At 37.5% G+C, this 25,491-nt stretch overlaps 1 long non-coding RNA gene across 6 annotated transcripts in view; it reads right to left on the bottom strand.

The window, feature by feature from the left end:
• The window catches only part of LOC147235316 (uncharacterized), a 102,728-nt gene that overhangs the window by 27,053 nt on the left and 50,184 nt on the right, over positions 1–25,491 (bottom strand). For all 6 annotated transcript variants that reach the window (XR_015104454.1, XR_015104451.1, XR_015104457.1 and 3 more), the window contains one exon: positions 12,901–12,951. This is a non-coding gene — a long non-coding RNA (uncharacterized LOC147235316). The remainder of the gene's footprint in view (positions 1–12,900; positions 12,952–25,491) is intronic.

The raw sequence follows: 25,491 nt of genomic DNA, 5'->3' as shown, positions 1-25,491 counted from the left end.
TCTAATGATCTATTGTTTTTGACTATTTATCTTCCACGAGTATATCTTGCAGCATCACAATTTTGCTTTTGAATTTGTGAGCCCAGAGCCCAAAATAGCAAGTGACCTTACCAAAACATTTAGATTCCACATCTTAGCCTGGACTGATGATCAAATGACTCACGAGTATTTCATTTGCTGAGAATTAGGGAACACGTTAACATTTTTGAGGCAAATTGCTCAATAATAATAGTAAAAATGAAAATTTTAATATTACTTCCTATTCCACTATCACTAGTACTATGAGTAGTAACAATAACTTCTAACCCATGAAATAAAGAAAAACATTAAAATGAGGCTAAAAGATGCTAAGCTATGTTTTTTTAGAAGCCGCACTCATTTCCAAAGTATTCGCTGCTTACAGAGTGAAATGAAAGAAGTAAAAAAACAGAATAAAAACAAAAAGACAGAAAAAATACATAAACATATGCAAGTTAAATGAATAAGGTTCTATTTCAGAAGAAAAAAGCTGTTTTATTGCAGAGGTAATAAATACTCTGATTGCATATCAAAACCTTAATTTGAGAACTAAAAATGTGCTTAGTTAAACAGTGAGCAATACTAGATTTGTAATGATCAAAAGTTCAAGGTTAACCAACAAAACCTCCATAGCTAAAAGGTTTTTGCCAGAGTGTACTTCTGTTCACTGAATTTGAAAAAGACATTTAATTCAGTAAAAATAATCATATTTATCCAGAATGGCACTTGTGTTCCTTTGGTTTAAAGCCCTTGACTTGCAAACCAAACATTAAGAAAGATTTCTATTGATGAAGAAAGCCCTCTGAATCGTGTATTACGAAGATGTTTGATGACTTACATACTCACTTTCAAAATGCAAAATATTCCTGATATTTGTAAAAAAAATAAATAAATAAATAAAAACCTCATAAAAAACTTACAAGACACAATTTGCCAGTCAGGATATCAAAAGTCGCTTTCTAATATTATACATGTTTACATGGACATGATCCAGATATTAATGGGTTTGTCCACAACTGACAGTCGCCAACAAAAAGGCAACGATTGCATGACGACACTCAATCCACAGAATAATCCTTAATCTAGACCCTTTCAAACCAAATAAACATCTCTCCTGTTCACCCACATTAACCCCTTTTTATTTATTCCGATAACCAAATTCTCAGACCTTATGTTTATCTAGAAATGGTCTTTGATATGCTGCTACATTGTCCCTCAAATTTTGCCTAATTCTGCCGCAACTCTTTTCCAGGAAAAAAAAAAAAAAAAGCTATTTGAGTTCTTTGTGTGTGTGAAGGTCTACGGGTCACGTTGTTCAATCAAAATTCATGGTGGTGCCTCCGACCTTCGTGCCGTCTGATTGCTGATGCCCGGACTTCTGCTACTGAACATATCGTGTGGTGCTTCTGCGGTGAGTCCGATTGCCACAAGTATGTAATTTTCATTATCAGAGGCATCTGAAGGCGGAGGCAATCAACATGTTTTTACCAATTAAATCCCATGTGGGCCAACACAGTTTGTTTAATTAGTCTTTTCAAAGCATCTCGATTGCTAATTTAGTAAAATGGTTTTGTGTGCTGCAGTTGATGCAAAGCTGCCACTAGAATGAAAAGAAATACAGCATCCTAATTAAAAAAAAAAAAAAAAAAGAGTAATTTCTGTTCAACCCAACAATATGTCAACATGTTTATTCATATATTTCAATATCCCAGTGTGTGTGTGTGTGTGATGTTATTTAACTTTACAACTTGTTTGGTAAAATTCAGCACAGGTTCTACAAATTGGTGATATTTCAGGTTACGGATGGGTTACTATTATTATTATAAATATAAAAATAATAATAGTGATAATAATAATAAACAATGATATATTTTCTGGGATATTATAAATTAATAATGATAATTCTGATGATATTGGAAAAACCAAAGACCAACAACAATAATAATAATAATAAGAAGAGGAAGTAGAAGAGAAAATTAACTTAAGTGTGACGATGCTTATTTGGAATATATTTTTTTTTTTTTTTGCGTTATGGGTAATTTAAAAATTTTTGACATGGCTTTACTGAAAAGAAAAAAAAGGGAGGGTGGAGGTTGAAGCAGAACACGGAGATTACCTGAAGCCAGAGGAATCAATTGAAAATTAATTTCCCAGAGATAAAGCTGAAAGTTGAAAACCAAACTATGTTTTCCTTGACAGTCAAACTAAATACAGAACAGATATCCCCTGAGAGGACAGAGGCCACCAGTCATGGTTGAAAATCAACTTAATAAGCATACTTAAAAAACACGATTTTGCTAGAACCTTTGAACTTGAATTTGAATTCCATCTTTTTACCGACGACATTGACGCTTTCATAAAAAAAAAAAAAAAAAATGATGAGGTGGCAGAAATTGCTGTTTCCTCCCTCAGAAGTCCTTCTTTTAAATGTTTTGGACTTCAGCAGGATTAGAAGGACCTGAATGCCTTTTCTCTCAGCGACTCTTTCTTCAGGTTATTCTTCTCATCAGTCCCCCATGAAGGACGGCCGCTGTGAGCTGACAACCTGGCCGGCTGCCATCGGTTTCTGCCAGTTGATTTTTCTGCCACCCCGCCCAACTTTGTGGCTGCCACACCAATACCCATCGTGCATTTGTCAGACACCGTCTGGCTGCTGCCGCTGCGGTGTTGCGGGATGAATACATGTGAGAAAAATGCTGCTTTAGCTGTACATTATGTTTAAAGTCAAGGTCCGTTTAGTCCAAAAGACACCGCCCGTATTGAGAATGAGCTGGAGAGCCCGCTGAGATGTTACCGCTGAGCGTGTGATTGATAATACCAGCAGAGAGCGCGGGGTACAACAACACTGGCAGCGGCTTTCAGCGGAAACTACAATGCAACATTTGGGCGACAAACGTGTTGACAGAAATTCCAAGGAATCAGACACTGAATCTGAATGTGACGCCGATCACCTGCAGGACGATCGAGTGTCAGAGGAAAAATTCGGCTCCAGGAAAGTGATATTGGATTTCCAAGAGAAGAAAGAAAGATGTAAAAAAAAAAAAAGAAAAAGACAAGCTGCATCATAAAGCAAAGCCAACCAAAGGATTTTGGCAAAAAAAAAAAAAAAAATTCTGGCATTATCACAAAAACCTGTCCGGGTGAGGACCACGCTGTTAAATGACTATTTCAGTTTTAATGACACATTATTAATTGGAAACACCCACAAATTGAGTTCAGCCTCTTCAAATGGCTCCTTTGGTCCAAATCAGGTCCGCTTTAATCAAACTGTGATACAACTCAATAAGAGATTGTCGACTTAAGTCTTGCCAGGAAGTCCTCCATGCAGAGCTGAATGGCAGAGGGCCAGAGGATGAGCTCGGAGGCTGTTATTACAGCAAAAGGGGTGGCTTTAGCCATCCAAAACAAAAGACCGGGGAGAGACAAAAAAAATAAAATAAAATAGATAAATAAATAAATAACGCATGGCTATTTAGTAATGATCTTCATATGCTCTTGCTCCTCTAAGAATTAAATGTAACCATGCGCCATGCCGGTATGGATGGCTAGACGATGGCTGGATTGAGAAATAAAAAAACTGCGATTAGCAAACATTCTGAACGTCAGACTTAACATGGTGAGAATGCTCACATTTGAAATCCTGATTTTTCCAACTTCTAGATGCCAATCGGTTTGGGAAGTCCCTGAGGCGCGACATGTTGGCCACATGTCTATTTGGTCTGCATTGCTTTTTGGAAATATTCACAAAAAGGCAGATAGATAATTAAATAAACATGGAATAACATACTAAAAAAAGCCATGCGATGAACCGACGTGTTTGTTTCAGCGGTGCAGGAGTATAGAACGAATATATTCGTGTCTTTGCAAAGATGGGAGACCACAGTCATGGCAGATTCACCATTTTTTGGAGGGGGAAATTCAATTGCATGATGGCAAAGACTATTGGATTCAGTCAAGAAACAGGACCACACACTTTATACTAAATTTCAGAGGACCAAAGTGGAGGGCGCTTGCGACGTAACGCGGTTTCACGAGGCTTCAGAAATCAATGTGCTGTCGACAGCGGGCTGCACTTGTGCCTGATGTGTTGCGCCAAAAAAAAGGGAAAGAGAGAGTCACGGAAGAGTTAGAAGTCGTGTTTTCAGGCTCCACAGGTTAGCGTAGGCTTCAGTTACAAGCCAACTGCAAATCCTTTTGAGGACATTTCCTGGTAAACTCATTCATTTGTTTAGGTTCTTGCTCAGTGTGTCATCGGTATTCCTTTCACAGTTGAGGACTCGTGATAAATGATAAATATCATCAATTTTCGCGGTTTATGTTATGACTGTTTATGCTCATGGTTTAAACCAAAGAAATTTTGATCCACTTGGTGACAGTAATGTTATGAGCCGTATTTTAAAGTTTTCCGATTATTTCTTTTCTTGCATTCCGTGCCTACTGTCAAATGAATAAACCCAACTGTTTAGAGTAATATCCGAAGGGTGTGGATACAGTACAGTCTGAAGCTTGGAGATTGTTTTCACGTTGACTGACTAAGAGGTGCGCCTACGAGAATGATGTTAGATTATAAAGATTTTGAGCCAGAGAGAAAGAAATACAGTGAGACAGCAGTTAAAACTAGTGAGTTGGAAACTATTTGTGTATTCTTATTCCTTTTTTTCGGGAAGAGGAGAAGGACTGTCTGGCATTTCGATGCTGTACACGTTGCGTTTCAGCCAATATGGGTGCAACTTTCTATGCTGTGAATGTTCACAGGGGGAAAACGCTGCCCAAACTGTTTCAAACCACTTTTTTTTTTTTAATATAATCCACATCATTTTTTTGCTTTTGTGTTTGCTTTTTTGTCAGTTTTACTCGCCACTTTGTGAACCACAAGAATAAGAATCATTTGGAGATTGACTTGGGAGCTTTATGACATAAACGTCTATTTATACATGTAAATTGGTAAAGGAACTGTAAGACCCCCACCATTTATGTAAAGCCTGCACTACAGGATCACTTTGGCCAACGTGGCTATTCAGGAATCGGTTCGGTAAAACTGACTCAGGAAAGCCCCTCAAATTATGAGGAGAGAATTGGATCCGGAATCAGCCTGATTATATTCTAGTGTTGTATCAGCATAATAGAGTGCCAAAGCACAAAGTGAAAGCCTTAGATTACAATGTGCATGGGTTGTGTGAGGACAAAATGTAATTTATGCTGCCGGTTCCTGATTGGAGACAGCCAGACAGAGGATGCTTGGCACAGTGAACGACATGCCAGGAGATTTAGAAGATGGTTCAGTAGTGGCTCCAAGTGCAGGCAGAGCGGGAGGGCTGGATTAATTACAGAAGATGAAATACAGGAAGCTAAAGAGAAGGGAGGATAGCGGTGCCTTTTGATTTGACTCGAACAGAGGACTAAATGGAGAGGGGGCAGACAAGAGGGCAAAATGTGAAAGTGGCACAGCAGGGAAATAGCATGGGACTGAGAGACTAGTTAAAGGGAAATTGAAGACTGGAGTATTGGAGGAGGTAAGCGCTGAGAAGAGAAAAGTCCCAAACACTCTAATGGCAGCAGGAGTGTCTTATGATTGGCAGATAAATTTGAATATCTCCATGCTAAACGGTTCCTGGAAGTAACTTCCTATTAAGAAAACAGAAAAAAAAAAAAAACAGCTTTTAATAAATGTCACTATGTGTTCATTTTAACTGATCTGTCATAACAGTTCTGCCTCGATGAAAATATGCATGTAATAAAACAATTTCACAGATCTGGAAGTTCAATTTACTTTTTCAAGACAAAGGAGGATTTTGAAATTATAACGAGATTTTTTTTTTTTTTTTCCCCAATGGAAAATGGTTAAAAATGAAACAAAATGCTAGAGTTAGAATATATTTCTGGCTCATTTCTAAAACACACTTACTGTCTCAAGTCCACTGCCATAATTTAGTTCCACTTCACCAGAAATGATTCCAGCATTTTCTAAGTAGGTATCAGGAGGTGAAAAATATAAGCACTTATTTCAGTGGATCAGAGCTTATGCTCTGAAAAGCTGTAAACCTAAAATAAACTAAATAAACAAAATTATAGATATATAAATACATTAAAAAATAGAAATTAAAACTGTTCTGAAGGAAATGATCAGTCCCTACCAATTTAATCACTCCCAAGCCAGAATTTGAATGCAAGACCCCAGTGCAACAGGTAAACTGGTAGACATGGTAACATGTGCATTGCAGTTAACAAAATTAAAAATAATAATCATAATAAAATATACATATATATATATATATATATATATATATATATACATATATATATATATATATATATATATATATATATATATGTAATATATATATACTGTAGACTGCTATGCTACAGGACATGCGATGACACTTTCCTAACTATATAAAAAATTGATCCAAATCTTACCTTCACTTCGGTAAATCCATCAAACAGTAATGTTAAGAAATCCAAGCAATTTATTTCCATGTAAAAAACCTCTTAGGCAAGAATAAAATAGAGTGAAATATTACTTTAATAATCCCACAATGGGGAAATTTCAAACTATGCCAACCCGATGAGACCAGGTAGTAAAAATAAAAACATATGGTAATACAACTTCAGATGAAACATTTAAAAAAAGAATTAAAAAAAAACTTAGTTAATACACAAAGTCTCCAATCAGTCTTTCCTTGGTCTCCTCATGTTTGGTGTGAACATTTGGCACCTTTATTATGTGTAGATGAAAATAGGTTTTCGCTATTAGGCAGATAATACCCCATTGTATGTCTTGTTTAAGCCTGATGAGTAATGCCTTATAGCAGAGATTAAATATTGGATGTGCTGGAACACCACATGGTTAAATGGTTCTATTGATTTCCTCTGCATTCTCCTTGGCTTTTACGGGGCAGAGTTAGTATTTCTGAGGTTGTGTTGGTCAATTACTTGATGCCTACACCTGAGGAGTGGTGGTTAACGGCAGGGCCGGCAGGAACCCAACACACCGATGCTGCCAGAGGGCTCAGCAAGTCCCCGACTCGGCCTGCGATCACCCAAAGCCTTCATAGAATAATTATTTGGAGAAATAAAATCATATTTTTGCAAACTCTGGTTTCACTCTTCATTATGTGTTGCGGCCCACAAATACACGTGGGTCAGTAAAAGATCACAATTTTTTTTGCTGGAGCAATTTTTCAAATTAAGAATGCCTCAACTAAGTTGCGGTTCATCAGTTTTATCGAAACTCAGTTTCGTTTAGTTTGTTTAGTCCTCTCGGGCATGGACAAAATCTTCGATCGTGGGATTCATCACAAATTTGTCATTTGAAGTTTACTCAGTCTTTGTAACTCACTAAATAAAGACTGTTGGGTTTAGGTTAGTTAGCTAAAAGCAGCTGTTTTTATATTTGAAAGGACTGTGAAGAATTTTTTAGGTGATAGAATGAGTTTCAATTTCAGGAAGCAAAGATGTCACCATAGCAACATGTTTTTATTAGTGATCTTAAGTGTTTTGACGAAGTAAACCATTTTTGGGGATTATTTTTGAGGATCCTGGTGGAGTAACATGTTTGAGCTAAATAGTGAACTATACTACTTTTGGTCCTTCAGTGATGATGTAGTTTCAATGTAGTTTGCTGTACTTTGGCACCTTTTGGGACGAATATTTGCACGATTATTTTGTTCCCGTTACATCAGTTCATCTTTGTTCAGATCTTTCAGTACAACCTCTGGTTTTGTCAGTTGTAACTTTATGTCAGTAATTGTTTCAGCTTGTTGATTTTGGGACTAGATTTTGTGTTGGCTACATGTTATTGTTTTGAAAATGCACGTTAGCAACTTTTGATCTTCCTATCCAATTATTTACAACACACTGGCGAGGTTGGTTGATGCCGGATTGAACGGATGTTATTTATCGAAATCATAGTCTTAAACCTTACCTCAAATATTTTCACTGTTTTTGAAAACTTTTGGCAGCGTAAAAAAATTTCAATAATTGCTTATGTGCTGTTTTTGTCTCATTAGCTGGTACCAATTTTCCAACTTAACATTCAGTTGTTCTATGTAAAGCTTTCCATAATGTTCATGTAGGTAACTGCTTGTGTGAGTGTGTATGTTTATTTCAACAGTTTACATTTAGTTATTGCAACTGTGAGGTTCTTTTGAAATACTATCAAACCACTATAAGCTATTCTAAGCATTGAAGAACATAATATTTTTAGATATAGACACTGGATTAAATGAAATCTGACCATTTTCCTGTTACAGCCCAGCCATTCTTCTTCTTTTTTTTTTTTTGCAATCTCATCGGGTAAACAAGCTGTAAAATGAGGCTTCGCCGCTGCCAATATCTGCACTCAAGCTGTCCTCAGTTTAGGGACTATCTCCACAGAAATTATAGTTGTCGGCAGAGTAGTGGGCAGACACATCAATTTAACTGAATACAAGAAATGATGAAATGAGTCCTTCCGATCTCACAGACAAACAGTAATCAATTGTACTATGCACAAGCATGAAGTCAATAAAGTTGGATCATAACTATAATTTTCAAAGTGGACAGTGCCGACTGGATGATGTGCTTTTTCACAAAAGGTTAATAGCCATTTGTAGCAAATTTTAAAGAATTACTACCTTGCCAAGGAGGCGGTGTGTTTTAGATGCCATTTGTCTGTCAACAGTATTACCCCAAACCACCAGGCTCATTTTCATGAAACCTGGTGGAGGACTGGAACACTGGCCAAGGGAAAATCGATTAAATAAGGCAGGGCAGAAGGCTGGAGTGGGTAGACACACACACACACACACACACACACACACACACACACAACCAGGGTGAAGAAGACATTTAACTTTTCTTCAGATTTTTGGTTGGCTAGATTTACTATTCTTAAACATACATATTTTATAGACTTGAGAGCATCATCTATTTTAGGGAATACATTCTTGAATGAATATAGTTTTTTGACAAAGGCTGGTGGCAACTACTCTTTTTAAAAATAAACTTGGTTAATTTTCAAGGAAACTTAACATGACTTGTACCCTCTACTCCTTGAATAAGGAGTAGATAAAGAAGGATGGAGGGAAAAAAAAAACATGTATGTTACTGATCTCTTTAAAATTAAAAAATTAAAAATTGTAAAACCCTTGGTTTGGCTACTCCCATCAAATCGAGGTGGCAAATACAATACAGCTGTCTGCAACAACAAAAAAAGACTGCGGTTGTGCCATAACTGACCATTTTCCCATCATTCTGTAAGCAACTGTTATTCGATTTTAAATTGCACATGACATAAGTGTGTGCATGGGTCTATAATGTAATCCAAGCTGGTTATTTTGCTAACAAGTTTACGTTGCAGCCTGTAGCCCTGCTGCTTTTTATCGAACAGCTCACTGTGCCTGCTCCCTTTGGCCCATCACTCCCTGCATTATTCAAACTGATGTGCCGTTCAGTGTGTGTCAAATGCCACCGCCTTGTTTTTAAATATGCTTTGATTATGGTATCAGTCCGTATGAGGCTGACTGAAAGAAAGACAATGGATAACTTTGTGATTACATCATAAAAGCCAACATTTCTACGTGACTTAGCAAATCTAAGCATTAACATGTGTGTAATTCTGAGAAACTCAAATTCAAATGAAACACTTGAATAACTCTTCCATGGGTAGGGATCCGTGGTGACAAAAGTTGGCTGGAGACTTAGTTCTACTGCGAACAATTGGCTGTCAAATGATTGATGGCAGAGGTCAAAATGAAATTGATGAAAAGTATACAGTTTGGGAACTATACAGATAAAATGAGAAAAAGGACTTTTCATAAGACTCTAATCAAAGTCTATGCGCGCCTGAAGACGCTGAAGCTGTAGAAGTGTTTTAATGAGAATATGTCCAGACTCTCGCTTTTTTTCTTTTCCTTGTTACGTGACACGAAATGGAAAGTTGGTATGGCTGTCTCCTAAGCGGTCTCATATAGAGAAGAGAGACCAGCCAGCAGGCCTGCTGCCAGACCACGCCAGAGAAGGTAACACTGCATCCTTGGCTTCCAATTAAATAATAGCTGGTCTGCAATAATTCCGACTGCACAGAAACATCTGACATTATAAGATTAGATTAAACCATTCTGTCTAGCGGGTTGTTGTACTTCTTTGAATACAAATACCATTAGTATATCCCAATGTCACTTGTTATGATATTTGCTGTCTTTTGCATGAATACTCCAAACATTAGGTCAAAATGGTACAGTTAGTGTTTAAATACGATGAATGTTTCAGTTATTATAGTGAGGTATAGTGTATGAACACATTTTTTCCATTTTTCTTTTCAAAACTCAATTCAGTTATGATCATGGAAGGGTTATATCTTTTCTATTTTAGACAGATTCAACACAGATTCTCACTACATCTGCCTGCGTCCCAGACAAACTGTGTTCCTTTTTGGTCACGAAAACCAATGGCAAAAAATGCGTTAGTAAGCAATTGGGAAATGAGTAGGGTGTTTCAACAATTTATGTTCATGCATTTAAATGCAGTATATTTTTCTGCCCCTGTAACATTTTTTCATTCAGATGGTTGCAGTGCTGCTCACTTTGTTTTCATGCCGGGTTGACAGAATTGACAAAGCTTACATGTCAAACCATACAGGAAAGTTTAAACTGACATATAAAGTTCCTACCTTTATCAGCAAAATATTCAAAAAATTTCCAAGGGAAGGAATGAAAGGACCACAAAGGAGATGAGAAGTTTGAGCAACAGCATCTTGTTATATCATCACAATGAACTTCTTTGACGCATTCCTGATTCGATCTTAGATGTTTTTCATGAATCTTGCAAGGTTGGCAAGGCAGCCAATAGAAGCCAATAATTTTCTTTATTTATTTATTACATTCCAGTTATCTATTTTTTGAGTCCATCAGTAATTACTGATGCATCACAGAGTGAAATGCAAAATCCCCCTCAACTGAGGTGTTTTAAAGTAAAGGAGTATAACTTTGGTAATAGAAGTACCGTGATTTCCGGAGTATTGAGCGCACCTCAATATATATTTGGGCTTCCTCCAGCGGGCTAAAACCGTCAAAGTCGTCTTCTTCGGTGTTGGAGTTAAACAGACTCAGAAAATCCCGGTCATTTCATTGGTCTGATGTGACAAGGATAAATGTTTTCGCGGCGTGAAGCTTGTTAGCCCCTCCCAAAAAAGTCCATATATTAGCCGTATCGTTGTTTGAGTGAAAAAAGTCACGGCTCATCGTCTGGAAATTACAGTACTCAGATTCTTTACACAATTAAAATACACACCACAAATCGAGTTGAAGATTTTTTCTTCTCAATTGTAGTGTAAAAAAGTAGTATCAATGAGAGTGAATAGAAAGACACCAGGACTGAGATCCAAAACCAGGCATCCGCCTGCATCTTTGCAGCAGACTCTATTTCATGAATGGACGGTTTAGTTATAAACCGATACAGTGGGGAGAACAAGTATTTGGTACACTGCTGATTTTTCAGCTTTTCCCACTTGCAAAGCATGTAGAGGTCTGTCATTTTTATTATAGATACTCTTTAACTGTGAGTGACGGAATCGAAAACAAAAATTTGTACCTACACGGATCACATTTGGAAGCGTTTGCCAAAAAACATCTTCTAAAAAAAAAATTGGTGATTTAAATAAGGTCTGAATGTCACAAACTGTTAAATAAGAGCTGTGATTAGCTAAAACAATTTCTCATGTATGAATACTTTTATACATTTAATATTTACTGGTTTTGTCCTCAGCAAATGCATGCAAGCTTTAACTTTGTTCCTACCAAAGTATTTTATACTGTTATTACATCGATACTTTGCCTGCTCAATTTTTCTGAACACAAATTTTTAACTCCATTCAACCCCTACATGAATGTTTTCATGTTTTAAGTGGGCCTAATGCTGAATCCTCATTGTTCCCCAAAAGGGCACAGGCCATTACTGCCTCCCAGCATACTCTGCTTTCTCTTATTGAATGCCATTGGGATGAGATAAGAAACTGTTGTAGTCTCCAGCACCTTTGGGCCGCCCAACCACATAAACACACAAGGTCACACAGCACTTGAGGATTTTTGTATTTTCGACAATTTTTTTGCTCTCTTAAACTGAAAGGAGGGAAGTTGTGGTCTTATTTACAGTCGATATTTCATATTAGTTTTATATGAGACATAAGCGGACAATTGGTAAAGTTGTAAACAAAATAAATTAACATAAAAGTCTGTTTTCAAAACATCATCTGGGCTCGTAATATATTGGACAATCTCGGGCCGGTCACAATGGGAAATTAAGATAAATAAAACAATAATTGAATATCAAATCTCGGAACAAAAATAAAAATATGAGTGGCAATCTCAAGCTGATGAAGTTTGTCTTTTCGAATATGTTTATAAGCACAACATGATGATTTCATAGAGAATAACCAAAGTGTCCCTTTGAATTTTATTACATTATAACTGCCTCAAATTATTGTAAGAAAACAACAAATTGTACTGCATTCTGCCCTCTTTCAGTCAAATTCCAGCACTCCTGCATGTTCGCAATAGTTCAGACAAATCCGGTTGTAAGGATCCAAACAGTTAAGGCTGGAATTAATAATTCTCTGACCACCACTCATCACACCAGCCAAGATTTGACTGATCAATGATTCATCTGCAGACCAACCTATTCTATGAGGCCAGTCTCATAAGGGCGGGTCCAATCCTTGCATGTTTGCATCGACCAACAACCCCAAAAACCAACGATACTTCCCGCAATCCTAAACACACGTATCTGTAGATCATGTAAAACCTTCCAAAGAGGCAGTTCTGAATGTACTTTGTTGTAATTGTACAATAAAAAAGGGCAAATGTAAAATAGAAAGATAGAATATTGAAGATATTACTACCTTACCTTTAATGTATCCATGTCCTTGCACCTTGGCAATGAAATATCCCATGAATGCTGTTGTGAAAAAATACATTTAAAGTTAGAACAGCCAAGGAAGAGACCATTGTGAAACACATTTGAACCCCGGTTAACATCCAAAAACTGCATCTCGCAAAGTTACACACATATGGGAGAAATATTTCAACTTTGAATCAAATATACACAGATTAGAGGAGTATGTGTTAAGACGATAGACAATATAAGACAAGTCTGGATTGCGATGAAAGTTAAAGCTGATGACTACAGACCCTTGGACTGGATCTCAAAAGCCCAATTCAATTGACAATTGGCTACAATTTATTGTATTTATAAAATCCTTATGGGGAACTCCATTATTTCAGACTAGTGTCTGATTTTCCCTTGTCTGGGTCCAAATGTTTAATAGGGCAAACAATTAATGGAACCGGTCCACTATTCAGTGTAAATGATGACAGACAACAGCAAAATGACTGGTCCATGTCTGCGAAAAAAAGAGCTTGTTTTTGCCAATGGCAACCTGCTGTTCATAAAATAGTTATTGAGGAGCAGAGCAGTTCCAGCACACATGATGTCTCTCAAGTTACCTAATATTTCAAAGTGTCTACACACAATACTGTCATCAATAGCAGTGTATTGTCTACTCTAGCAAATCTAAAGTAATAGATTTTTGCAACAACCTGTAACACGATACACAGGCATGATAGAGTTTATACTGGAGGTAAACTAGGGTAACTAAAATGTTAATAAACATCAGTAGAGTCAGTCTTCAACATTCAGTTGTTGCAGCGCTCCTAATTTTGCCTTACAGAGATGAAAACTTCTGTCTGTAGTTGGAATTTATCTTTCCCAGACAGTGACTTGTCAGAAATCTATGCTTAGATGTTTTGAAATGCCAGCTACGGGTGCACGGTTACAATTTTTACACACTATTATGTATATCTCTTTAATGCCATTATATAGATCCATTTTGTTTACACAAAACAACACAAACACAGTGCAAGATCCACACTTGAACAAAAAAGCAATCAATTGGTACATCATTTTTTTTCCAAAAACTATGATTTTACATTACACATTAATTTAAATTAAGGGGGATTAGCCATGTGCAAAAACAAAATACATACTGTAAATACTGAAGAAGCCCAGGGGGATAATGAGGTAAACCATCTCTAAAATCTAATCTACATCCATCCTTAAAAAAAAACATACCTCATCACTAAAGGAATGTGTATAAAACTGATGTGAGAGGGGGATAATGGCATTTAAGAGTAATAGAACTTGATCCAGTGTCTGAGACGGAACCTGCATACACATCTCGCAAAAAGCTGTGATGCAAATATCACTTGACTTGTGTGTTTGGTTTTCCCGGTTGTGGGCCGACAGTGCCTGTGCACTTAAAAACTCCAGCGCTGACATCCGGTCGAGTCCCAGGCCACTTGAGCGGTGATAAAATAGTATTATATTGCAGCTGTTCTAGATTTATCAGGGGGGGAAAAAAAATCAAATTAGGGTAAATATATGGGCCATGGGATTTTATGACTCAATAATAACAATAATAATAATAATAATAATAGTTTTAAAAAAAAATTCTCTTGCTCAGAGTAAGACAAAGGGGAAAAGTCTTCCTGGGGTGTTGTTGAACATCACATGACTGATTGCTATTGCCAGACTTGGATAACTATGAAGTTTTGCATCCATGACCTGTGTTCTTCCTTTATCCAGTTATCCTTGAAACATTGATGACTGATGGCCATGTTGCCAGTGCTGTCCTGATGACTGACTTGAGACTTGATATATTTTGGGATGGTAATCAGGTATAATAATAAAACGGTCAGCCATCTTTAAAAGCCAATATTGTGTCGTCCTTTTGAAAGAGAAATCCACATATAGAATGATTGGTTTTTCCAAAGATTTTTTTTTTCCCAAATAGCACATGGAGTACCTTCAATTTTCATTATTTTTCTTAACTTAGTAGGCAGGTGACAGTCATTTATGTAGATGCCTGAAACATGCATTTAAAAAACAAAGGTTGTGGTCCGCTGTTAAATCTTTATAGTTTGAAAACACCCAATGCATAAATAGATGAATTTACAAATTGATAAATAGTGTATATCTTTTAAAACTGGTGACAACAGTTTAGTTCAAATTGACTTTCTGATCACAACAATTATTTTGACCATTTAAAAACTAAATTGCAAATATATTCTAATACAACCTGTGTAAATGCTGGAATATAGGGTATTGCTCATTTCTCAAAAAGTTCAATATAATAATGTCATAAAACAAGTATTTCTAACTTGAACAGCCAAATCAGGTTTAATTTGATGAGTCACCACAGACAGTTTATAATTTCATTTTTCAATATTTCCCCCATGCTTTTAAGATAATTACAGCAAAAAAGGTTCTACATTGGCAAGCTTAAACCAAAGAGAAAAGTAATCCTGTAAAAGAAAACCAGAATGTGCAACATTAAAACGATGGGCATGAATCAAGAAAATAACTATACTCAAGATGAAAAAAAATTAGAAGAATTTAAAAAACGTTTTTTTATCCATTTGATCAAAATCTAATTCATTATGAATTGTCAGAGTTTTGGTGTATAGCCGTACCTCATCTTACATTAGAGATCTTCCCAATTGTGAAAATAATATGCCTAAAATGTGTGGATGGTCGAATACCTGTTCCATACCTGTGTTAACGCTTCTTGGGCATTAACTGAACTTTCACCTGTTCATCTGTTTTCAGTTCCTCGGTTCGCCTTTTTTTTTGCCACCAATGACCTCCCTTACTCTTTAATTTGGCTTGTAACTGTAACTGACCTTACTTTTTACATTTGGGTCACATCTAAAAGACACAATAAGTGCCATGACCGACTGCATGCTCAACCCAGTCCACTACATCGTCAAAGTTAGTGCTTTTTTTTATTTCTTTTTCTATTTTTTAAACACCCTCAAACATAGGCATTGTTTTTTGTGTATCTCTAGATTGCACGACCAAAACTGTCATCTGTTTTTCCATTGTATAAAACTAAGCCTGACCTGTCAAGTGTCCACTTTTGTAACTACTTTCTTAGTATTTGCATTCTTCCAGGACAATTAAATCGGAGGCTGCACTGCCTAAGCATCCCAAAGATTAATAAGTCAACGGGCGTAGTATTTTCATACTAAGCTCGACCACTAAGGACTGAATTATTGTATTTAATCAGCAAGACTTTCAATTGTTCCCCCTGTCCTCCAAGAATTTCTGAAGGAAACCTTCTTAATATGCGCCTAATGGAAAAGATGAGTGAAAAACAAATTCTTAAAAAGAAAAGCCCTCAGTTTCAGCCTTAGGGCAGGATTACATTAGTGTGCTCTGACTAATAATAACAAAAACAAGGAATACATTTCTAAAACACAGCAAATGAGTTTGATTTTTACGATGTCAAAAGTGCTGCAGCCTTACATAGGGCAAAACTCATTTTCAATAAATTACAGGCGGCAAATTCCTTCTCCAATCTATCACACTGCAAGAATGTTTAGGACACTTGACACACGCCAAAATGAAGTGATTAAACTGACAAGAATTAATAGCGAACTTTTCTTCAAAGTTTGTTTAAAGGTCTTTAAGTGGCTTAAAAACACTGAACGGTTTATTTTTAATCATGAATGCATTTCATTTATTATGATATGCTTAATGCACTCCAATGTATCATTAGTATTGACTGGGATAGACTAGGCTGAATACATCAGTCAGAAGTGATATGTTAAAGCTCCGTCAGATAAAAACATAATTACAAGGCCAACGGAGAAGTCATATACTAAATAATGGAGCTGGAACAAATCAGCATGAAGTGCGGCATTCAAGCTACAAACAACATTTGAGGGTATTTTTGCCCAAGAAAACCGATGCGGTTTGCACTTTAGAACTGACCCTCCGAACGACACCACGAGACACTCAAAGCAAGAATATTAACAATAGATCCGCAGAGCAATTTGCCTTATATTGAGGTAGAAAGAATGAGGACAAACACTTTGCTTTTCCTGTGTATTCTGAATCAAACAGGAAGCAGCAGTATTTTTAACACTCATGAAAAGAGTTGCTGCTCAATCCATTATCTGACTAAGTATAACAGGAAACAGTCCTTTTAAGCGTCTGCGAAGCCTTTTATCTATTTTATTGTACGAGAGAACTAAATGAACTTTGCTGACTTGGCCTTCTTTGAGAAAAAAAAAAAAAAAAAGGAAAATAGGCGGAGGTCAGCAACGTTCTGCTTTCTCTGGTCCACTGTCCCTTTAAAGACAATGACCTGACCAGCCGAGCAGCTTGGCTGGAGATGAGAAAGTGGTTATTTCCAGCGCCCTACTCATTTATTTGTGTACGTATTTTAAGAGACCTAAAGCAGCGGGCTGGATGCCTGGGTGCCATGCTGATAAAGCAAGAAAGCAACTGATGGAACAGAGGGGTGGTATGGGGGCGCTCGGACAGGGGATCAGGGCTCTAAGCCAGGCGGATACACTCGAGTGGATAACATGTCTTTAATGCTACTGATGTACTGCCCAACTGGCGCCCCGGCTGGCTGGCAACGGGCCCAGCGTTCTTCCACTGACTGGGCGGCTCTATAGCTTGGATGAGAAAGCTAGAGAGTCAGGTTTGACAGACAGACCGACAGAGAGAGACAGATAGATAGATTGACCGAATGACAGAGAGATAGACCGACAACAAATGAGCACAGTCACTACGAGGCTTCAAACATACAGCATATATGGTAGACCTGACTGATCATTGATTCATCGCAGATCTCTGGGATGGATGGATGGATGGATGGATGGATGGATGGATGGATGGATGGATGGATGGATGGATGGATGGATGGATGGGACATCCATTTATCGATTCATTCCACAATTTCAAATCGTGATTCAAAACACGCCAATTGCTTTGTCACTCATTGTTTACCACTTTGTCACTTTTTTATTGTTGCTTTTTAATCTTTATTGTGTGTATATGTATATGTCTGCGCAGACATATACATATTGAGTTTTGAGTTAACGCCTTAAATAAAGGTTACAATTATTAGTTTTATTATGTCGTACATTAATGATGCTTATTATTATCCTATGATTATTAATACTACAATTAATGATGATCATGTTCATAATATTACCAATATGAATAATGATACATTCTGTTATTATTACAATAATTATCCAAAACATTAAGGAAGGTATCAAATATTACTATTTGACTCCTTCCAGGGATACAGGTGACCATCAGACAGTTTTTTTTTGAAATAGAGGATGTGACATTTAATGCCTGGAATTCAAAGAGGTCTAAAAGAAACAATTTCAAATATTGTTCATGTTTTGTTTTATCATAATTAAATTACCCATACATTTATTACAGCTAGTTATAAGAGAGTGTTAACTAGTTAACTGTTAAAATTCAAAAGGCTGATTTCTGAAACACAAATAGGGAATCATCATATGCAGTTTAACTTAGTGTAACACATTAGCTGATATGTTTATTTCCATTTGTGAGTTTATTTAGAACTATGCAAAAAGAAGAATTTAAAAATCAGTCATGCATCTGAATGGCCACCATAAGTCACACCATTCTTAAGTAGGTTATCTCAATACTTAAAGGAAAAATAGAAATTATTTTCATGTTTTACACCAGATATCCATGCCCTTATGAAAACATGTTGGAAGTGACTAAGAACACTGAATAAAGCTACGGTATCACTACCTTGGCTCATTGTGTTCTAACCAGGCTCAGTCAGCCTTGAGCTGCTATGTCAAATAACAAAAAGGAGAATATTTGGAGGGAAATGCAGGTTTTCGGGATTGGAATTCAATCTATCAACTGTCGCGCATTAAGAGAAAACTCAAACCAGTGCTATAATATCAAATCTTTCAGCCTTTTTTTTTCATTTTGCAAAGAATCATCTCTAATTGTGCTCAGAGCTGCCGTTAAAGTGCTTCTTTTAATTTTGAATGCAGAAATTTTGTGAAAAATTAAAGGTTCTTTTGCTAAGGCCAAAGTGAAACTGCTAATAAGGCATACTCTGCTTCAATTAAGCAGGTAAGTAAAGGGGCACAAGAGATTAACATAATAGAGAGAATACCAGGGTATAATCACGGATAAAGTAAAACACCTTGTACACGATTACAGTATTTTGTTGGTCTTAGGATACATTGATATCACTGCTTTAAATCACTGGTTTTAATTCCACAAGCAGGGGCTTGTTTTACATTCTTTTATTGGAAAATCCCAGTTTTTTCCAGAAAACGGGTGAAGGCAACTATTGAGATGGTGCGGACAAAAACTATTATCAAGCTAGACTAGAATCGTAACAGTGTGCGCTTCAGGTTAGATGAGACATAAACCTGCAATAAACAGAAATGTGACAAAAGGTCACCTGTCATGACCTTACATTCAAGGAATACAAATCCAATTCATGAACACAATTCAAAATGAATGTTTCAATTCAAAAAGAGATATTTTGGAGTTTTAGGGTTTTGCACCAAACGTGACTCTATGCAATGTTCTGCCTTGAGTGAAAGGTGTCAAAGCTTATTCCCCTTTAACTTTAATATGTTAAAGGTGGCTGTAGAGCAACTTATGATGCTATACACTGCATTCAAAAGGATGTTAATATCTTTAAGTTTCAAAGTGCTGAGCCTCTTCAGCTGAGTCGTTTAGCTCATTGAATTGTTTTTGTTTGACTGATCAAGTCTCACCTGCTCCGTAAAAACCCATCCAACCCATTCGTGCCGGTGCTAAAAAAGCAGCCAAAGTCAAAATTTCTCCCAGTCCACTACTGCAAAGGAATGCTAATGTGGCTCGATCTTCCACATAAGTAAATATTTAGTTTCAGGTACTCAAAGTAGCTGAAGTCAATCAATTAGTTATTACCATATATGAATATAGGTATTTAGAGAATTAATACTTTTGAAAAGTATAATACATGCAGAGGAGATACATAATGACCAGATTTACCCTTCGGTGTGATTCCAGGGAAGGATTATTGCGAGTAAGGCAATCGGTTCTCAATATTTGGTTTTGGTGTTGGTTTCCTCTTGGCTAAGGCCACGCTGCCGTATCTTTGTCCGACAACGTAAACATACCATGTTTTTAAAATCTGGATAACTGAAGCCGATCTGGCCCCCTGCCACAAACATCAGCATGCATATCTCGATTTGAAAAGATTTGCCATATGACCAACCGATCAAGCAGGAAAACTTTATTTAAAACTGGCAGAGAAAATATACTGTACACCGTTAACACTAACAGGATGAACTGTTTATATTTAAAGGGCTCTTAAGAAAGTCAAGCTGTGTTTAGATAACTAGACGTTTTAACCACTCCGGTTTATTTGATAAATAAACAGCCGGAGCTCGTGGTCTGAGATCGTGCTCTGAGTTTGGCTCAACATCATTGGAGTGGCCTGGTCAAGTGATTACCATATATTATTATAGACCCTCATCTAGAACGACCGCTTACTTGATAGAAATATAAGCCCTATCTGTTCTATTTGTGTCAAAGTGGGACATGTCGGAGTTGAAATTCAGCCAGTGGCCACAGATGCTAACCAGAGATATGATAAGAATGATATATGGTTTTAAGCTACGCATCTGGTATATTGATATTCAAAGAGCTAGTATCTATTAAGCGTCTGTACAGGATTTTATACCACATTGTTTTTGCATTTAGCATTCAAAAAGGTTGTTTTTGAGAATTTTTATTTGGATGTAATTGTTTGGATTGAATACACATTTTGTTCCAAGTCTGTTAGCATATAAATGGATACTGAACCTATGATTTGGCAAAAGAAAATGTAAGCACAGTTTAATGAAAAATCCAACATCCAAAATTGCATCTAAGGTCAACTTTGATATTTTCCTTGAAAAAAAAAAAACATAGAGCCAAAACATTGTACCAGCTTGTCTGGTCAACTTGCCAAATTTTGCCAAACTTTTCTTTTTTCAGAGCAGGAAACCCAGCTCTTGAGGAGTCAGCCAACACAAGAGGCACTGTTAAACAGTTAAAAGCTTTGACCTAAGTGATCAGTCACCTGCTGAGCTGAATCACAGAAAAACCACGAAATGCTGTTATCACTTATTCAATAAACACATGCTATATTTTAAGACTGTCTTAATAATTTGAAATAGTATGTAAATTTTGCTTCCTGATATGCAAAATTTCTCATCTCAAAAATATGCATTGCACGAGATCAATCGTTTCTTGCATTCTTTACTGTATTCAGCAAAATACTTACTGAATTGACCAACATGAAAGAGCAAATAAATAAATCAATGTGAGTAAAAACAAACACCTTAGCCATATTGACTTATAGATCCAGTGTGTGGACTGCACACCTAGAAATGAAACGGCAAGTGCGAGTGGTAAAAGTGGTATCTTGCAGTTAACATATTTTATGAGTGCGGGAAAGTAGCAAATCAGAGGAGATATGTTTGGGATATAAACAATGGGCTCTGTCCTCTAACCATACCGGAGTGTGTGTTTGAACCCAGATGGTTATGTTTTATATTTTTTTAGGTTTTTAGTATAAAGTTAATCTACTATTCTTTGATGGTGGGCCATGAATGCTGTCCTAAAGTTTGTGGCTTGTCTAACAGATGGATTAAAAAAAAACAACATAAAAATCTATACGTCCATGTTGTCTTGCTCAGGTGGACCCCTTTTCAAATGGTCCATTACAACTGTTTTCATTCACCTTTTCCAATTATATGACAATTGGAGCACATAATCTTCGTTATGCTTTTAGTGTAAAAAATCCATGTACTTCATCTACTTAAACATTTTCTTATTGTTTCTGAGAATCTTGTTGTGTAGTATTAACTTATTGGGGGCAAAAAAAAAAAAAAAAAAAAAAAAAAAGTTGGAAACCGAGGACTGAACTCATCATTCTCATTGTCTCTGACATCCGGCTGCGGCGCGGAGCCGTCCGATCGCTCGTCGGACGGTCATTTGGGACAGTTGAGAGGTGGCCTCTGAGCTGTGGGAGTGTCCCAGCCCAGATGGCCCTCCTATACAGACCGGAGACTCAATACCTTTCTCATCCCCTCACAGACCAGATGGAGACTATTACAGACCTGAGAGAGAGAGAGAGAGTAAGAGAAAGAGAGAGCAGGAGCGAGAAAGACGGGGAGTTGGAGGGTGGTTGGGGGGGGGGGGGGGTCTCGCCTTTCCAAAATCTCTAATTACCACAATTGTTGAAATCTTTTCAGCTTGCTTTTTTTTTTTCTTGCTTTTCTAACACAAAAAGAAGCCTCCCTACATGCAGAGCAAGTCCTCCTGAGAATTCCTATAAGAGGCCAGACTGTTTCACACAAGACAGAAAGACAGTGAGAGGAAAAAAAAAAAGAAAAAAAAAAAAAGAATCGAGGAGAGAAACTAGAGAGGAGAAAAAAGCACATTAAAGATATGCAAATCCAACTGTCTGGGGTGAGGAGCATTAACCAGCGTTAGTAGGATAGCTGCCTCTATTTTTAGGGTTCGCATGTGTGCGTGTGTGCACGTGTGTCTGCCTCTCCCCGGTGAGGTGTGTGATGACTTCCTTAAGCCCAGGCTTTCATGTTCTAGTGAGACAGTCTGGGCGTCGAGATATGTCTGCAGAAATATTCTGCCTAATTGAGACACTTCACAAATGAAGCTGTCAAGCAGGGGCTTCAAACAGAATACACAACAGCATTTAAAAGAGAATTTCTGGGACAGTAGTGTGAAGGAGTGGGTGTATTTTTTTTTTTTTTTTTTTACTGTCCATTAAATGATTACAGGTTGGTTTTAGAACGATCACCACGGTTGCCAAGGATGAGTAATGGCAGCAAAAATATCAGCAGTATCCATGCCAATCCCATCCCCTGGAGGTCAAACTAGATAAGCCAAAACAAGGGGTGATCAATGAAATGAGCCAAAACCAAAGTCAAAGCCACCCGGTGCAGAGGTGATCCGGTGCATTTATCTGGCAGCCATATTGGAAATTATCATTTGCGGGAAGCAGCATAATCGAGCAAATTCTTTTTTCCAATGTGCTTTCCCTTAATTGTACCCACGCAAACGGCAAATAAACTATTCTATTTCGTTCGATGGATGGAAATTGTGGAAAAATGTCATTACACTTTGTCAGAGACTGAGGCGACATCCCGAATTGATAATGGGCGAATACCTGACAAAGAACCATCCATCTCATACAATTTGATAACCCAGAAACAAGGGCTAACTATAAAAATGTTGTCTTTATTCCAAAAAATAAAAAAAAATAAAAATAATAATAATAATAATTTTCTCTGGTCTATTAATCACTTCTTTGTATGTATATTTTCATATTGCAGGAGGTTGCTTTTAGGGTGGGCTTGCAGTGGCCCATCATCAAAAACATGTCAGATGTTTGCACAGGATCATTGGGCCGGTAAAAACTTTCCCCATGAACTCTAATACTTTGCTGTGTTTGTCAGTGCAGTCTTTGTTTAGACAAGGAGAGGAGAGCCCTGAGAACAGCAGGTTACTGAGGGGGGCCTGCCAGAGTGTGATATGCCGCGGATAGCATATGGCAGTGAGAACTGGATACAACACAAACAAACAAGGTACACAGGGATGGGCAGGCACAGACAATAGGATTACATAGGGTACACCTGTGTGAGCGTATTCCTGACCCAGCCAGGAAATAAGTGTACTCGATGTCTGCAGTTGATGCACTGTCAGTATTTTGGTCATGTTGACCAAGACTGTACTCATCAAATGCTACAAACATTGGATGATTTCAGTAGATGCAACTTCTGTATCAAAACGGTAGTTTCTTTTCTACGGTTTATCTTCTGAATTATTAGGGTCATATTTCGACCTCAGCCAAACAGAGTCCAAGAGCAATGTTTATGACAACCAATGAGAAAAAGAGTGAAGACTCAAACAAACAGGAAAGAACAAAGTCTACGCTGAAGTAAGTAGGATTATCAGCAGTGTATAGGCATGTTTAAACCGCCTTGGAATGATAATTTCTCATCTTGGCATGATTTTGAGAACCATTGAAGTATTGAAATCGTCAAAGACGCTGAAGTTAGATTGGCGGACAAAACATGTTTTTGCATGTTTCCACAAAGATTAGCTTTGGTTTATCACGACTCTGACCGATAGTGCAGATATGGAGCGTACTGATCAGGAAGGAGCAGCTACTGGAATTATTTCAAGAGAGATGTTTACAATCGCTGTATCTGCAGAGATGGTACAAGGGATTACAATGTATGTGCTTTTGTGTTGTGTCTCAGGCACACACTAAAACAATATAACAAATAAAACAGGTCTGCATTGAGGACGCTGTTCGTGGATCCTATTTCATATTGTTATAACTCTCTTGTGTAGTATTTGATGTCATCTTAAATTGACAGAGAAAAATATAACTTGCATAAAGTTGCGCTCCGGTGGTGGGGGCAGTTTTTGTAATGACTTGACACACTATGGCAAAAACTTGCACATCCAAATATTCACTGAAAATCCAAGGAATTCCTCTGCTGTTTTACACTTGTGATATTACTGGAACGCCCATCAAGTGTTTCTATCGTAATTCTCTCATAATGCCTATTCATATTTTCTTGTCGAGCTCGTACACAGAATAGTATTACAGTAAAATAGTATTACACTACAAAAGGTGGCTTAAATGAAAAACAGTTCACGTTACTAAATTAAAAGAAGTCAAAAGTCGCAGCCAAAGGCATTATGCAGAAGATGCCCACCAGTCACAGTTCTGCGGACGATCCATTCTTCCAGTGAGCTGCGGCATTGCCCTTGGACTCTGTTTGCACTTTAACTCACTCCCTGACTTCTTTCCTAAATCTCAGAAAGTCGCATGGATTACTGGCCAGTCGCACCGCTTTAGGGTGTGTCTTTACAGGAACAGGACTGGAATCCATAATAATGCAGCAAATACACATATCATTTACCCTCTCCAATGTCCAGCCACATTTTAAGCTTCTCTGTTGACTTTCCTTTTTACATCTTAAGTCATAGATGACTTTTTATAACACAGTTAGGAATCTTTAGAGGTCATAATTAGACCGGGACAAATTTTTGCCAATCCAATCCTCTGCAGCAGCCTACTGCAAGTACAAAACGGAGAAGGTCTCGGAACTACTGAACCTTAGATTCCCAAAAGACCTTGGTACAACAACAGACTCGAGCAGATTTCGGAGATGTGACCGTCTCAATGCAAAAGCCACACTGGTTTCCATGACCGTTGTGTAAAATTCATGCTGGTAATTGACAACAGCGCTGCTGCTTAAACGGGATGCAAACAAGTTAAAGTGGTGCCAGGAGCCAAAATCAAGTCCAGGTAAATTGGATGTGACTGAGCTCTTTGTTGTCGAGGAGACAGCGTCTCCTGCAAACCTTTTCTGATCAGCCAACACAGTGCTTACTTTGTGCATCTTTGCACGCTGGACTCGAATCAGAACGCAGCTTACATGACAATACCGGCGTAGCCGTGCAGAGGTGCTGTCAGGGGAAGGGTTACAATAACTAGCGGGAGAAGTCTGGTCTGCTTGATCATAGCCAGAGGAGAGAGAGGCAAGTGGGGTCTGA

Source organism: Fistularia commersonii, chromosome 3 (genome assembly GCF_037954325.1).
Source record: "Fistularia commersonii isolate RoL2024-O1a breed Wild chromosome 3, RoL_Fcom_v1.0, whole genome shotgun sequence".
Taxonomy (NCBI): domain Eukaryota; kingdom Metazoa; phylum Chordata; class Actinopteri; order Syngnathiformes; family Fistulariidae; genus Fistularia; species Fistularia commersonii.
The sequence above is the reverse complement of the archived record's forward strand: the minus strand, read 5'-3'. Positions and strand labels throughout refer to the sequence as shown.